Source organism: Balaenoptera musculus, chromosome 21 (genome assembly GCF_009873245.2).
Source record: "Balaenoptera musculus isolate JJ_BM4_2016_0621 chromosome 21, mBalMus1.pri.v3, whole genome shotgun sequence".
Classification (NCBI taxonomy): domain Eukaryota; kingdom Metazoa; phylum Chordata; class Mammalia; order Artiodactyla; family Balaenopteridae; genus Balaenoptera; species Balaenoptera musculus.
In genome coordinates, this window is record NC_045805.1 from 15,448,320 (window position 1) to 15,462,725 (window position 14,406).

At 37.1% G+C, this 14,406-nt stretch overlaps 1 long non-coding RNA gene across 4 annotated transcripts in view; it reads left to right on the forward strand.

The window, feature by feature from the left end:
- LOC118887728 overlaps window positions 1-14,406 on the forward strand; it is a 48,670-nt gene that overhangs the window by 26,116 nt on the left and 8,148 nt on the right. For 3 of the 4 annotated variants that reach the window (XR_005018130.1, XR_005018132.1, XR_005018131.1), the window contains 2 exons: window positions 1,536-1,603; window positions 12,613-12,715. This is a non-coding gene — a long non-coding RNA (uncharacterized LOC118887728). The remainder of the gene's footprint in view (window positions 1-1,535; window positions 1,604-12,612; window positions 12,716-14,406) is intronic. The other variant, XR_005018133.1, reaches the window with a different exon arrangement.

The window sequence follows — 14,406 nt, forward strand, 5'->3', positions numbered from 1 at the left end:
CTCACAGGGGCCTTTCCTGACCACCCTGACAAAGGTAACCACCTTCTTAGAAACCACTAGTTACGGTTTTTTCACAAACTTCAGCTCCTAGAGCATTGTAAACAATTGCAAAACATCATTTGGTCCTTATTTTTCTTAACAGAGGATTTTTCTGCGCTTTCTCCTATCTTTAACTTAACTATTACGAACTTTTATGAATATTTTTCCTTTGATGATTAAAGTTAGTGCAGATCCTTTATGCTACTTTAGGGGGCACAGTTTTAGCTTTTGGAACTGAAACAGGAGTAAAGAACACATAGGATATAGGCACCATCAAATGGGCACATGTACTATGTACCAACATTGTCCTAGGTGCTAAGAATGTAACAGTAAAGAGTGAATAGGTAGATTTAGGGGAAGCATGAACTTAAGGACCAGGACAACCTTCATAAGACAGGGCATTGCAAATCAAATAAGGGAAAACATAAAGATATGCTTCTGAGGAGTAATAAGAGACACAAGTGGCAAGGAAAGTGAGAGACACAGGGAGGTTACAAAGTAGGTCCAGATGAATTCTTGAGGATAGCCTTATATTGTACTATGGTAGGGTTTCTTTTGAAATTATGTGCAAAATCTTGCTGCCATTGTCATAGCACTTGAACCCAACATCCTATGATATATTTCCAGTGTTATTCCCTTCCTGCTACTGCCAGTGTGAGTCTGGTCCTCTTGGCATGGTAGTGATAAAAGGATGCCATAAGGTATAGAGGGATTTGTAGATGGATCATGATTTCTCAGGTTTTCTCTCCAGAACAATGCAATTTCCTAAACACAGCAGCTTGTTGTGTTACAGCAAGATTTCAGTATTGCTCAGATGACAGATTTGCGTTACATTCTCAGGTGAGATGCTGCGTGTGATGTGGTTAGGCTGAAAGGGATTAACGCAAAATAGGATACGGGTTCCTTATAGAGTTGAGAGAAATTTGAGATGGAATGTAGGTGGTGATTTTTGTGCAATTTCTGTTAGATGGATGAAGTGAAAATGATGGCAAGGGAGCCAGACTTGCCCCTTGGTATTAGAGTGTTCCCTGGGAGCTTGTCATCAAGCGGAGGATGGTTCTTATTCTAATTTTACCTGTGTGAAGTGGTCAGGACAAGTTATTCAGTTCTTGACCAGGTGATCATATTTATAAGCTATGTCTCCACATGATCCAGTCTCTGCAAAAATCATGTTAAAAGGAAACACAAATCTCACTCCAGAAACTTTGAGGCATCATTTTTGCTTTTCACCTTCTTAACAAGTCCAGCCAGGCATTTTACTCTACCCATGACACAGGAAGTTTACCATAAATGCTTTCAAACATAATTCCCTCTTTCGATATTATACATTTATGAAAACCACACATACACGAAGCAAAAGTAAAAATTTCCTGTTCCTTCATGCCATTCCGCTCCTCTATTTCACTAGCTCCTCCCTACCTCTTAACCCTCATTCAACACACTCTCATGCACCACATCTCACTCTTACCAAACCCTCTACCCTTCCTTTACTCTAGGTACAGCTACTGGGAAAGCACAGTCTCACAGACAGCTTGATGTTTGGACTTGGGGCTACAGAGAAGAGGTCAGTAGATTGCCTTTTAAACAAGAATCTTTGGAATTCAGGTGAGAAGGGCTGCAAATAAAGGCATATTGATAATTTGGGGTTTTTTTCTGTTGCATTGCTATTATGGGAATAACATTGTGCAGATAGCTTTGGGAATTTGAGGATGAAGCCATAAGATGGAGGAAATAGAGTGTTCTTGGTATATATGGAAAGAGTGTGCTATCATAAAAATTTTGCAATGAGCAATATAGTAGCCTAGTTGATTTAGTCGAATTGTTCATTGGGTATATAGCACCAATTCAAGAGTTCGCTTAAAATGCTTAGTCTTCATCTTATAAGGAGAGGTAAAAACATGATACATGAAATTTAGTTTGAAAAAGGACTGAAGGGAACATCCTAAAACTAGGAGAGTTAGAGTTAGACGTTCTATGGTTAAAAAGCCATAACTCCAGAGTATTTCTGAAGGTATGGTATGAAGAAGGTCATCTTCCAAACAACGTTTACATTCACAGGAAGAATCTCATGGTCCTGGGATGGAAACTGATCCATGATGAAATTTGAGGATAAAGATGATGGGGGGATGGAGGTGCAGAGGTAGAGGAAAGAACTAAGCATGGGACAAAAATGGCTTCTGGATTCCTAATTCTGTCCTAATAGCAAGATACAATTTGACCATTAAAAAAAAAACTTAGAAAAAGCAATGTGGACAAATGCAATTTTATAGAACATAATTTCATTGAAAGCAATTTAGTTAAAAGCAAGTTGGTCAGCAGGTCATTTTGGCTGAAATGATGATGGGGTTTAAATGAAAATTCCTGGACGCTGCTTTTTTTTAGTCTTAGTTATTTTTGATACACCGTGGGGCACTTTGCAGACCTTCATACATCATTACATATTCTTTTCCAGTTTATAGGCATTTTTCTGCTTTTTTGCTTTTTAATATTTAACATCATTTCAGTCATGTTTTTTCATGTTTAACCCATTCTCCTTATTCTCTGTCTTTTTGCTTTTACATTTCTAATTCATATTAAAATTATTCCTGCACACTCTGTTTAAGATAAGAAGATGTTAGAATAAAATAAATATCTAACATTTGGTAAACTGCCTAAATAATTGTAGGTTACAAAATAATGGCATGATCCCATTTCTGCTGAAAAGTAAGACACAAATACATAATATATAATAAACATACTTTGTATTTTAGAAAAGAATCTGTAGAGATAATAAAATGTTAATAGATATTTTGCATAGGTAAAATTCTAGGGTTTTTTGTGCTCCATTTTGTATTTTTCTATTTTAAAATATTAAAAAATTATATTTTCAAAATAAAAAAATTACATTTTCTATTTCTAAAATAAAGCATACATTTCTGTTAAAATATGGAAAAATAGAAAAAAAAGCTAATAATGAGTCATTAATTAAAAAAGAATTGAAGGGACTTCCCTGGTGGCGCAGTGGTTAAGAATCTGCCTGCCAATGCAGGACACATGGGTTCGAGCCCTGGTCCAGGAAGATCCCACATGCCGCGGAGCAAGTAAGCCCGTGAGCCACAACTACTGAGCCTGCGCTCTAGAACCCGTGCTCCACAACAAGAGAAGCCACCGCAATGAGAAGCCCGCGCACCGCAATGAAGAGTAGCCCCTGCTCGCCGCAACTAGAGAAAGCCTGTGTGCAGCAACGAAGATCCAACGCAGCCAAAACTAAATTAATTAATTAATTAATTTTAAAAAAAGAAGATGTGGTACATATATACAGTGGAATATTACTCAGCCATAAAAAGGAACGAAATTGCGTCATTTGTAGAGACGTGGATGGACCTAGAGACTGTCATACAGAGTGAAGTAAGTTAGAAAGGGAAAAACAAATGTTGTATATTAATGCATATATGTGGAATCTAGAAAAATGATACAGTTGAACTGGCTTGCAAGGCAGAAATAGAGACACGGATGTAGAGGACAAACGTTATGGACACCAAGGGGGGAAAGTGGGGGTGGGGGGATGAATTGGGAGATTGGGATTGACATATATACACTAATATGGATAAAATGGATAACTAATAAGAACCTGCTATATAAAAAAATAAATAAAATTCCAAAAAATAATTTTTTAAAAAAAGAACTGAAACTTGAAGGATGGGATTTTTCTACTTTAAAAATAACAATTTGAAGACAGTTATGCCTATTCTGCTTATCTATGTTTCACTTTTTGTGCAAGGGAAAAAATTAAGCAGGTTTTTTTTTTTTTAAACTAAGCCACTTTTGTTTGATGTTTCTCTATGAAAGCTGAAAGAGTGGACATAGTTATCTAAGACTGGATTAGAAATACAGGTAAAAAATAGGGAAATAAGCAGATAATGCCTGAAAATTGGTATTGCAAAATTAGAGAAAGATTTTACTTAGAAAACTCTAACATATAGCAAAAATTTAAACTTTCCACAGCATGAAACAAAATAGCCTAAATAAATTATGGTAAGTTAAAAATTAATGCTATATCATTTCTACTAACAAATAAAATATAAATATTTATATATTATACAATATACACTGCATTTTAGAAAATGGTCTGTACAAATATTTAAAAGGATAATAGGTGGTTGCACAATATTTAACAAAAGAATACTTGAAAAACCAGTTCCTATATATATTCATTTTTAACAGAGTTCTTGTACATATTAATTTTTGAACAGACTGCTGGAGTTGAATAGCTGGGTTTCAGCTAACCTGCATTCGGCCAAATTTAAGCAATTTTTTTCCTACCAGCTACATCATTGATTGTATGACACATTAGGCAATGCTGGGATACTAGAAATCATAGCTAATCTAGGGAACAAATCTTACAGAATCTGATAGATGTAATTGATATGGGAAGAGATAGAGTACATGGCCATGAGAATTTACTAGGGGGACATATTGAAAAACACATAACTGAATTTAAAGGAATCTTCTGGATATGTTCTGTATGTTGAGGGAAGAGGTACATAATTTCTAGGCCCCTGAGTCTCTGGTCCTGCTAATGTAAGAATGTGTAGGTGGGGAGGATTTGGTAGGGTTTTTTCCCCCCCGCTTTGGGAAAACGTAATGTCCAAGTATCTTTAGTACCTACTGTTCACTCCTGTAAAAGGAGGCGTGTATAAGGATATTCACACCAGGATGATGTAAAATACATACATACACACTACTATATATAAAATAGATAACTAATAAGGACCTACTGTATAGCACAGGGAACTCTGCTCAATACTCTGTAATGGCCTATATGGGAAAAGAATCTAAAAAAAGAGTGGATATATGTATATGTATAACTGAATCACTTTGCTGTACACCTGAAACTAACACAACATTGTAAATCAACTATACTCCAATAAAAATTTTTAAAAATAAAATAAAATATATACACAGATAGATGTAAATATTATAAATTTTCACCAGTAAGTGAATGGCTAGATAATATCCCAAACTATATAAAAAGCTACTCTGTGGCAGTTCAATGGTAAAGACCTGAAAATATAAACATGGAAACATCTTTAAGACATATTATTATGAGAAAATAATTTTGCAGAAATATTTATATGATTCCATTTGTATTAAAACAACAAAACTGTTTATCCTAAATGTTCTAACTTTTTATCCATTTATGAATGTATCTATGTAAATGCATAGAGAAACACTCTAAAGTTACAAAGTACACTGTTTTCATTCCTTCTGGGGAGGGAAAAAAGATTGGTGGCAACAGTGCAGGGTTTGCATTTTTACCAAATATACTTCAGTATTGTTTGCACTGATTATAAATAAATATATTTCTGTATTACTAGCAGATGTAACAAGTCTAGAAGACTTGAGTAGCTCAAATAAAGAACTAAATGGAAGAACACTTAATATTTTAAATCTTTTAAATACCTAAATCTAATTGAGTCTTCAAAGTGTTATCTCCTCTGAAAGATATAACCTCCCCGCCCCTCCCAAACCCACCACAGGGAAGAAAGGAGAAGGAAAGGGTGAAGATAACAATTACTGAAATTCTACGACATGTTCAGAAATTTCTTATGCTTACAAGGATTTGCTTCTCATAAGAGGTACAGCCAGGAATTATATCCCTAGAACTATTTGGGTTGAGGTAGGCTAAATATTACCATAGTATTTCCATGTTTTAGACATGAATTGAAAAATAATAGAATTTTCATTGAGTCAGAAAAAGAATTCTCATAAGCATTTCCTTTGTATGACTTTTCCCTAGAAAGTGTTGAGTGATGACCATAGCTAATGAATTAGGAGGTAATGGCTAGCTAGTTGAAGTTTTCTTTCAACGATGAATACATTTAAGTACCTCAGGTTGATGAATTCTTGTCTACACATGCAAGAGGGATTAGGCAATTATCCAATAAATCAGGGTGATAAACCTATTACAGAGTAAAGATGGGGGTGAGGGTTATTTCTGTTTCTAAGATTGATGGCTTATATTAGTTAAATTTACTATCTTCTTAATTTTTCCTAGCACGGGATAACCAAACAAATACTTTTCTTAATGGGTCAAGGTTTTGCCTGTAGAAGGCCCTCGATGAGTAATTGTTGCAAAAAATTGAACCTGACATAGGGACATTTTCAAAACACTTTGTATTCATCTAAAGTGCTATCATTTTGTCTACTTTATAATATTTGTTCCATGTACTACCTCATTTAATATACTCTTTAAAAGGTAAAAAATACGTTTTTACTGAATTAGTCAACAATTAATTTTTGAAAAAGAAGATGGCAGAGAGTAACAAACCTATGGAGGAAGCTCTTGAATAGTTTGATTCAAACTTGAACAATGAATAGACAACTAAAAAGAAATTCACCCAGACATCTTCTACACAAGCTCTTCAGAAACTTCCTAGTTTGAGGGTGCCTGGGTGGCTTATGCATTGTTCACATTTTTCTCTATATCAGTATTATACAGCTTATCACATACATCTCAGATCTAAAGTGAATGTTCATTTCTCCCAGCCTTTTCTAGTGTGCACTACTACACCATCCTTATCTTAAAGGAAACAGAAAACCCAAAGTAATCCACAAACCACTGAGATTAATAAGGTGATTGAACAGCGTGGCTAAGTAGAAGAGTCAAGGTACTAAAGTCAATTTTATTTTTATATACTAGCAAATAATGTTTAGAATTGCTAAATAAAAGATACTACATACAAGGGCAGGAAAAATGTATCATAGGAATAAAACTAAAAACAATGTACCAGTCTCTTATAAAGAATAGTATGACATTAGCTAAAAGACATCAAAGAAGACCGTAATAAATGGAAAGACCATGTACATTGATAGGGAGAGCTCAGTATCATAAATTTGTCAGTTTCCCCCCAAATTGATCCAGAGGTTCTTGGTATTGCTAGTAAAATTTTCAAAACAGTTTTTCGTGGAACCAATATGATTTAACCATATGTATATGTGAGGAGCAAAGGGCCATAATGAACAATCACACCTGCAGCAGAAGATTGGGTCAGGAATACCTGCCCTGCCAAATATAATTCTTATTAAAAATCTATTATTATTAATATAGTGGGTATTGATGCAGGAAAAGGCAGATAGATGAATGCAATGAACAAAGAATCGAGAAGAAACCATATGTATATAGAAATATTAAAGTATGACAGAAATGAAATTGTTGATCAGTGGACTGGTTTTGGAAGTTAGCTAAAAATCAGTTCCAGATTGATCAAAAAATTATGTGACAAGACTATAAAACTCTTAGAGGAAAACATAGGCAGAACACTCTATGACATAAATCACAGCAAGATCCTTTTTGACCCACCTGCTAGAGAAATGGAAATAAAAACAAAAATAAACAAATGGGACCTAATGAAACTTAAAAGTTTTGCACAGCAAAGGAGAACATAAACAAGACGAAAAGACAGCCCTCAGAATGGGAGAAAATATTTGCAAATGAAGCAACTGGCAAAGGATTAATCTCCAAAATATACAAGCAGCTCATGCAGCTCAATATCAAAAAACAAACAACCCAATCCAAAAATGGGCAGAAGACCTAAACAGACATTCCTCCAAAGAAGATACACAGATTGCCAACAAACACATGAAAGGATGCTCAACATCACTAATCATTAGAGAAATGCAAATCAAAACTACAGTGAGGTATCACCTCACACCAGTCAGAATGGCCATCATCAAAATATCTACAAACAATAAATGCTGGAGAGGGTGTGGAGAAAAGGGAACCCTCTTGCACTGTTGGTGCGAATGTAAATTGATAACAGCCACTATGGAGAACAGTATGGAAGTTCCTTAAAAAGCTAAAAATAGAACTACCATACGACCCAGCAATCCCACTACTGGGCATACACCCTGAGAAAACCATCATTCAAAAAGAGTCACGTACCACAATGTTCACTGAAGCTCTATTTACAACAGCCAGGACATGGAAGCAACCTAAGTGTCCATCAACAGATGAATGAATAAAGAAGATATGGCACATATATACAATGGAATATTACTCAGCCATAAAAAGAAACGAAATTGAGTTACTTGTAGTGAGGTGGATGGACCTAGAGTCTGTCATACAGAGTGAAGTAAGTCAGAAAGAGAAAAACAAATACCGTATTCTAACACATATATATGGATTCTACAAAAAAAGAATGGTTCTGAAGAACCTAAGTGCAGGACAGGAATAAAGACGCAGACGTAGAGAATGGACTTGAGGACACGGGGAGGGGGAAGGGTAAGCTGGGACAAAGTGAGAAAGTGGCATGGACATATATACACTATCAAATGTAAATGAGATAGCTAGTGGGAAGCAGCCGCATAGCACAGGGAGATCAGCTCGGTGCTTTGTGACCACCTAGAAGGGTGGGATAGGGAGGGTGGGAGGGAGGGGATATAGGGGTGTATGTATATGTATAGCTGATTCACTTTGTTATACAGCAGGAACTAACACCCCATTGTAAAGCAATTATACTCCAATAAAGATGTTGAAAAAAAAAAAAAAGAATGGACCACAGAAGGTCACTGGGACATGAACGGTAAGGGGCAAAGTTAGGCATGAATTTAATTAAAATGGCAAAAAGTAAAGTTAAAGAGAGACTATTAAAAGCAGCAAGAGAAAAGCAACTACTTACATACAAGGGAACTCCCATAAGACAATCAGCTGATCTTTCAGTAGAAACTTCGAGGTCAGAAGGGAGTGGCATGATATATTCAAAATGATGAGAGGAAAAACCTACAATATGAAGAACCTAGGGGCAGGACAGGAATAAAGATGCAGACGTAGAGAATGGACTTGAGGACACGGGGAGGGGGAAGAGTAAGCTGGGATGAAGTGAGAGAGTGGCATGGACATATATACACTACCAAATGTAAAACAGATAGCTAGTGGGAAGCAGCCGCATAGCACAGGGAGATCAGCTCTGTGCTTTGTGACCACCTAGAGGGGTGGGATAGGGAGGGTGGGAGGGAGACATAAGAGGGAGGGGATATGCGGATATATGTATATGTATAGCTGATTCACTTTGTTATACAGCAGAAAGTAACACACCATTGTAAAGCAATTATACTCCAACAAAGATGCTAAAAAATAAAAAGCAAAAACCCACGAATCTCTTTTTTTATGTCATTTCAATGTCTATTTACTAGCACATTCCAAAAAACAGTGAATTACTGTTGGGATTTATACTTGGTTTTCCTTTTTTAGAAAAAATTTTCTTATTAAAAAAAGCATACCGTAGCGCAATATAAAGTCGTTAGTGTCAGGTGAGAGGTGTGTGGTGCACTGGTGGCTGGACTCCCTTGGGTGTGAGCAGGTCTAGTGTATGTTACGTGCAGAGGTGGTTCTTCACAGAGGAAGCTTGTGAGCTGTGCTGCTTCCCCGCTACTCCGTGAAGCAGTGAGGAAGACCAGCTGGGGTGCCCAGCATGTTAGGAAGCAGGATGGTGAGCAGAGCATCAGCCGGATGGACGCGGTTCAGTACAAACTGAGCCACTGGCTCGGCACCAATGGGGATGGGCCATTTGCCTGCCTCATGTTTCAGTGTATCCAGCCCAAGGAGGGATGACAAAGCACAATCTAATTGCAAAACAGACAATGTATCCAGACAGATCTCCAAGGGTCAATCCTTAATGTTGAGAATTAGTGGTTGGGTGAAGCCACACTTCAAAGCCTTGGTCACTGAACATCAGCAAGTTGATTTTTAAATCATTCTTTCACTGTGACACTTCTGACTGGAAATCATTGCTGTGGCAGAATAGCAAGTCACATATTGAGCTACAAGTAAAATATGCTAATCTTTTTTTTTTTTTTTTTTTTTACTATTTTATAAAGTATTTCACAGCAGAAGAAGCTAATATCACTGATTTGGAAGAATGATAGGGAAAACACTTGTGTTGTGGACTTACTAGTTTTCACAGCTCTTTGAAAAAGCAAGCAGAAGGCATTATTGCTGAGACAGCTTCAAGGAGCTCTTTATCATTTAAAGAAAGCATGCAAGAACTAAAAGTGGTTGGGCTAAGACTTGGGAGAACCAAGGAATTATGAGAATAAAAAAGAAAAAACTGGTAAAAAGTCTCTTCTATTACATCTGAGAAGCTTAGAATGAAAATAACTTCTCGTAGATAATGGGAGAGAACAGTTTGATGAAGACAGAAAATGGTACCAAGTGCTCATTACTTTTAACTGTGCAATTTAAATACTCAAGTGCATCAATGGAAGGAAGATTTACATAGCAAGCTTCATTGCTATTTGTTTCTAAAAGAAAACGATCCCTACGGATTACCACATTTCGTTCAAGTCAACATGGGGATGAACAGCAATTTTGCAGTTTGAGAAGAGGGGCATGTGGGAAAACTGAAATGTGAACAAAACAACAGTGGGGCTTTCTTTTATTGTTTATTGGTGCTTTGGGAATTCCCTGCAGCTTTGTCTTTCATGGTTGCTTAATAAATAAAAATACAGTACATAGCCTACACGTTTGGGTGGTGATTCACAGAATGGCACTAATTCACCTAAGGGACCCTGCCTGACTTAGTCCAGGGAGCACAGGTTCCAAGCATCTGAAACCACATTGACAATTTTTCCAAAGGCCAAGGGCTTGAGTTATTTTGCTAATCATTTACATAGACCGGCTTAAATTATGCAGCCATCCGTATTCTTACGCACTGAGATAGAGTAAAATGAATTTGCAGTCTTGAAAGCGTTCATCCTTGATACCCCCTTCACGCTGATTTCTATTCTCTTCAAACAACTGTAGCGCCTGGGCCACACTTAACGCTGTACATCCAGAAACCCATCCGTCTTCACTTGCTTTGCTGCCCACCACTATACTGTCTCGGTACTGTCCACCCAAACCACTGTGGGCACTTCACACTATTGCTGGGCAAGCAGGCTCTGGAGTGAGGCTGCCTGGGTAAAATCTCCACTCTACTGTTTGCTGGTGTGTAATGTTGGGCAAATGACTTCATTACTCTGTGTTTAATTCCTCACTTGGGAAATTTCTAAGGAAAAGAATACATTCTCATAAGACCACTGTGAGGAGGAAATGAACTCAGCATGTGCTTTGCATGCAGTAAGTGCTCAATAAGTGGTAGGTACACTTAGCAACATTGTTATTCTAGTCCACCCTAGACGGAATCACTTTCTTCCGGCAGATCTGACCCCCTCCATTGTGAGGAGTGTCAGCTATTAGTGAAGAAGCTAGAAGTAGGAGGCCACAGTGTTTCCCAGCAGTGGGAGCTAATCTACAGGGGAGCTGCAAAATATGGAACTCTTTAGATGGCATCCAAAATATTGCAATCATGGTAATGTCATATGAATGCCAGGTGATATTTACCTGAAACTAGAGTGGGAGACAAGCAAAGGAAGGAAATTAAAAGACAGATGACTCAAAAGAGTGCATTACCTCAAAGGGCAGCTTCAGGTAGAAGACCCATTGATGTTTTAGGAACCTGGGAGTTTTGGTAGCAAGGGGTGGAAGGCAGCATATCACAGGGTGAAAGGACTTCTAACTTTGACAGAAGGGAAGTCAGTATTATATGAAGAACGACAGTTGAGCCCTTAGGTTATTTTAGGTCATGAGGAAAAATTGCTCAGCTAAAATATATATTGCAAATAAAATTTATAAAAATTCTAAGGATGTCAGTTCATTTGTGGGCATCAGCTAATGAAATGGCTGAAGCAAGACAACTGGATTTTTTAAATGATGTTTTGAGGAGGATGGCTTATTTGATTGCTGGAAATTAAATTTGTTAATAAAAGATAATGCCTGGCTTGAGACATGTATGCTGTTCTCTGTATAATTTTTTAAAAGATTTTAGTTGAGTTTTACATACTAATAGGGATTTTAAATAAAAATTAAATGTTCAACAATTGCATAGGAAGAGTTTTCTATTCAGTGTTGTTGCCTCTCATAGTCATTATCGTCCCTCCAGGACATTTATATCTGTGCAAGTTACAGTCCCAAGACAGCAGAGAAACTACAAGAGAAGACGGCCTTTCCTTCCACTTTGGTGGAGTTAAAAGTTGTTTATATAATGTGGTATGAGAGAAAATCTAGTCCCCAATATTTCACCTGCCCACTGGCTCCAATGCACCCAGATAGAAAATTGCTTGATAGAATTAGGCCTTGCCCTTCTAGGTATTTAGAAGCTTCTTTAAAAATGCAATTCATGGGACTTCTCTGGTGGTGCAGTGGTTAAGAATACGCCTGCCAATGCAGGGGACTAGGGGTTTGATCCCTGGCCCAGGAAGATCCCACATGCCACGAAGCAACAAAGCCCATGTGCCACAACTACTGAAGCCCGTGCGCCTAGAGCCCATGCTCCGCAACAGGAGAAGCCACCACAGTGAGAAGCCTGCACACTGCAACGAACAGTAGCCACGGCTGACCACAACTAGAGAAAGCCCTCACACAGCAACGAAGACCCAAAGCAGCCAAAAAAAAAAAGATGCAGTTCACTAGGTGGGCAATGGAAATTGGCCAAATTATTTAAGAACAAGTACTATAGTGAGTATTGATTTAAGGGAACACTTTCCTTTTGACAGGTAGGGCTGGACAAGCATTGTGGATGAGAAGCCAACGCCAAAGGGGGGAGAAAAGAAAGAGCAACTGTATTTTGATCATGCACCCTGAATGAAGTTAAGACACGTATGTATTCCATTTCTGACTTTGACACTTCCTAGTTCTGTAAATGGCCTAGGGGAACTTAATTGAACAAACTAAGCTTCCTATTTTTCCATATGAAAAATGAAAATTTCAGTTTTTGTTGTGAGCATCATGAAATAAATTATTAGCAATCATCATTATTAAATAAATAAGCTACTAATAACATGGCTGACTTTGCAAGAAGTACTATAGACTATAATAGGTTGACAGTATGTAGGGCATGGATATAAATACATTGATAATGTGAACATAATGGAAAGGGCATATAAATTCAAATTTCATAGCAGTAGTCAAATAATATCTATCATAGGAAGAAGTATAAGCAGTCCCCATCCAGACCTGTAGTTTTCTAGACTGACTTCATGCTGCTTAATGGTCTTGATTGGCTATATCTTGGCCCTGGTTAATGTGTGCTCAGCTTCCCCGGGCTATGTTGTAGCTTCACAAGATGCAGAGGACATGTGTGCTCGCATTAGTACCTAATTTTATATTTCTCCTAGAAATTTTTCTGAATTGATAATTTGGTGTCCAACAATTAAAAGGCAATTGGATTTCTTTCTCTTTATGTATTTGTTTCTGGTGAGGCCATGAATAAGCACATTTTAAGGCTTTTAACTATATATTTAAAAAGCAAAGAAAAAATTATAGAAAGAGATTAAAAGTCTACTTTAATTTTCGTCTAATCTTCTTGCCTTTTGCTAGTCCTCTTCCTACTATTCCCCTCCCCTCTTCAGTTAACAAATCACTTATCAATTTACTTCTCAATATCTTGAACATTTTAAATGAACAAACATATTCTCTGAGTCACAGTACTTGGATAATCAAATGCCCTTTTTATAGTCACATTAGCCATAGCTTTGGATTTAATTGTACCAGAAAATTCCATCCCATTGAATTAAATACCACACTTCAATATCAACCCTGCACTGAAAGCTCTGACATTGAATTGGTGTAATTTTAACCTTCCAAGAGAACTGGTTGGAGTGGAGTTTCTAACCAGCCAGTACATGCTTTGACTTTAAGAAACCTTCTTGAAAGAGCGTCTGATTACTTTCAGGGGTCAGGTCTGTCCTTTTGTCCTGACAAAGCTCACTTTTCCATTCTTGCTGCCCAAATTTTTTGCCATTGTGGGATTTTCCAAACTATTGCTTGGAATTTAAATTCAAGGTCTTAGGCAATTTCAGCTTTACAATGCCATGTAACAGACAGAATGGAGGCTGAGACTGAATTCTACCAGTGAGCAAGTTAGGTCAGATCCACACAGCCATGGGTGAATATGGATAAAACTAAAACCTTTGGGTTTTTTACTATTACTTTCTAAGTCTGCACAAAAAGCAGCATCTATCTTCCTATTGCTGGAAGAAAAAATATTCTAGAATTTTTTAATAGATTCACAGATCCTCAGAGTTTTTAGGAAACACAGTGCAAGTTTAATTAATTTGTGAGTCTAAAACTTGAATCACATTATTTCCTTCTTTATACGCTGAGTGGAAGTCATTCTCCTATAGGGCCCATTGAAACTTCCTTTATAATTCTTGTGTCCTCAGTGTCTCGTCTCAAAATGTCTTTTTACAATTCTTTTCTCCCGACTCAAAGGCTGAGTTGACTGATGACTAGGACAAGGTGGAAATAAGATTATGGATGGTTTAATTATTTTCCTCCTGCCCTGTCCC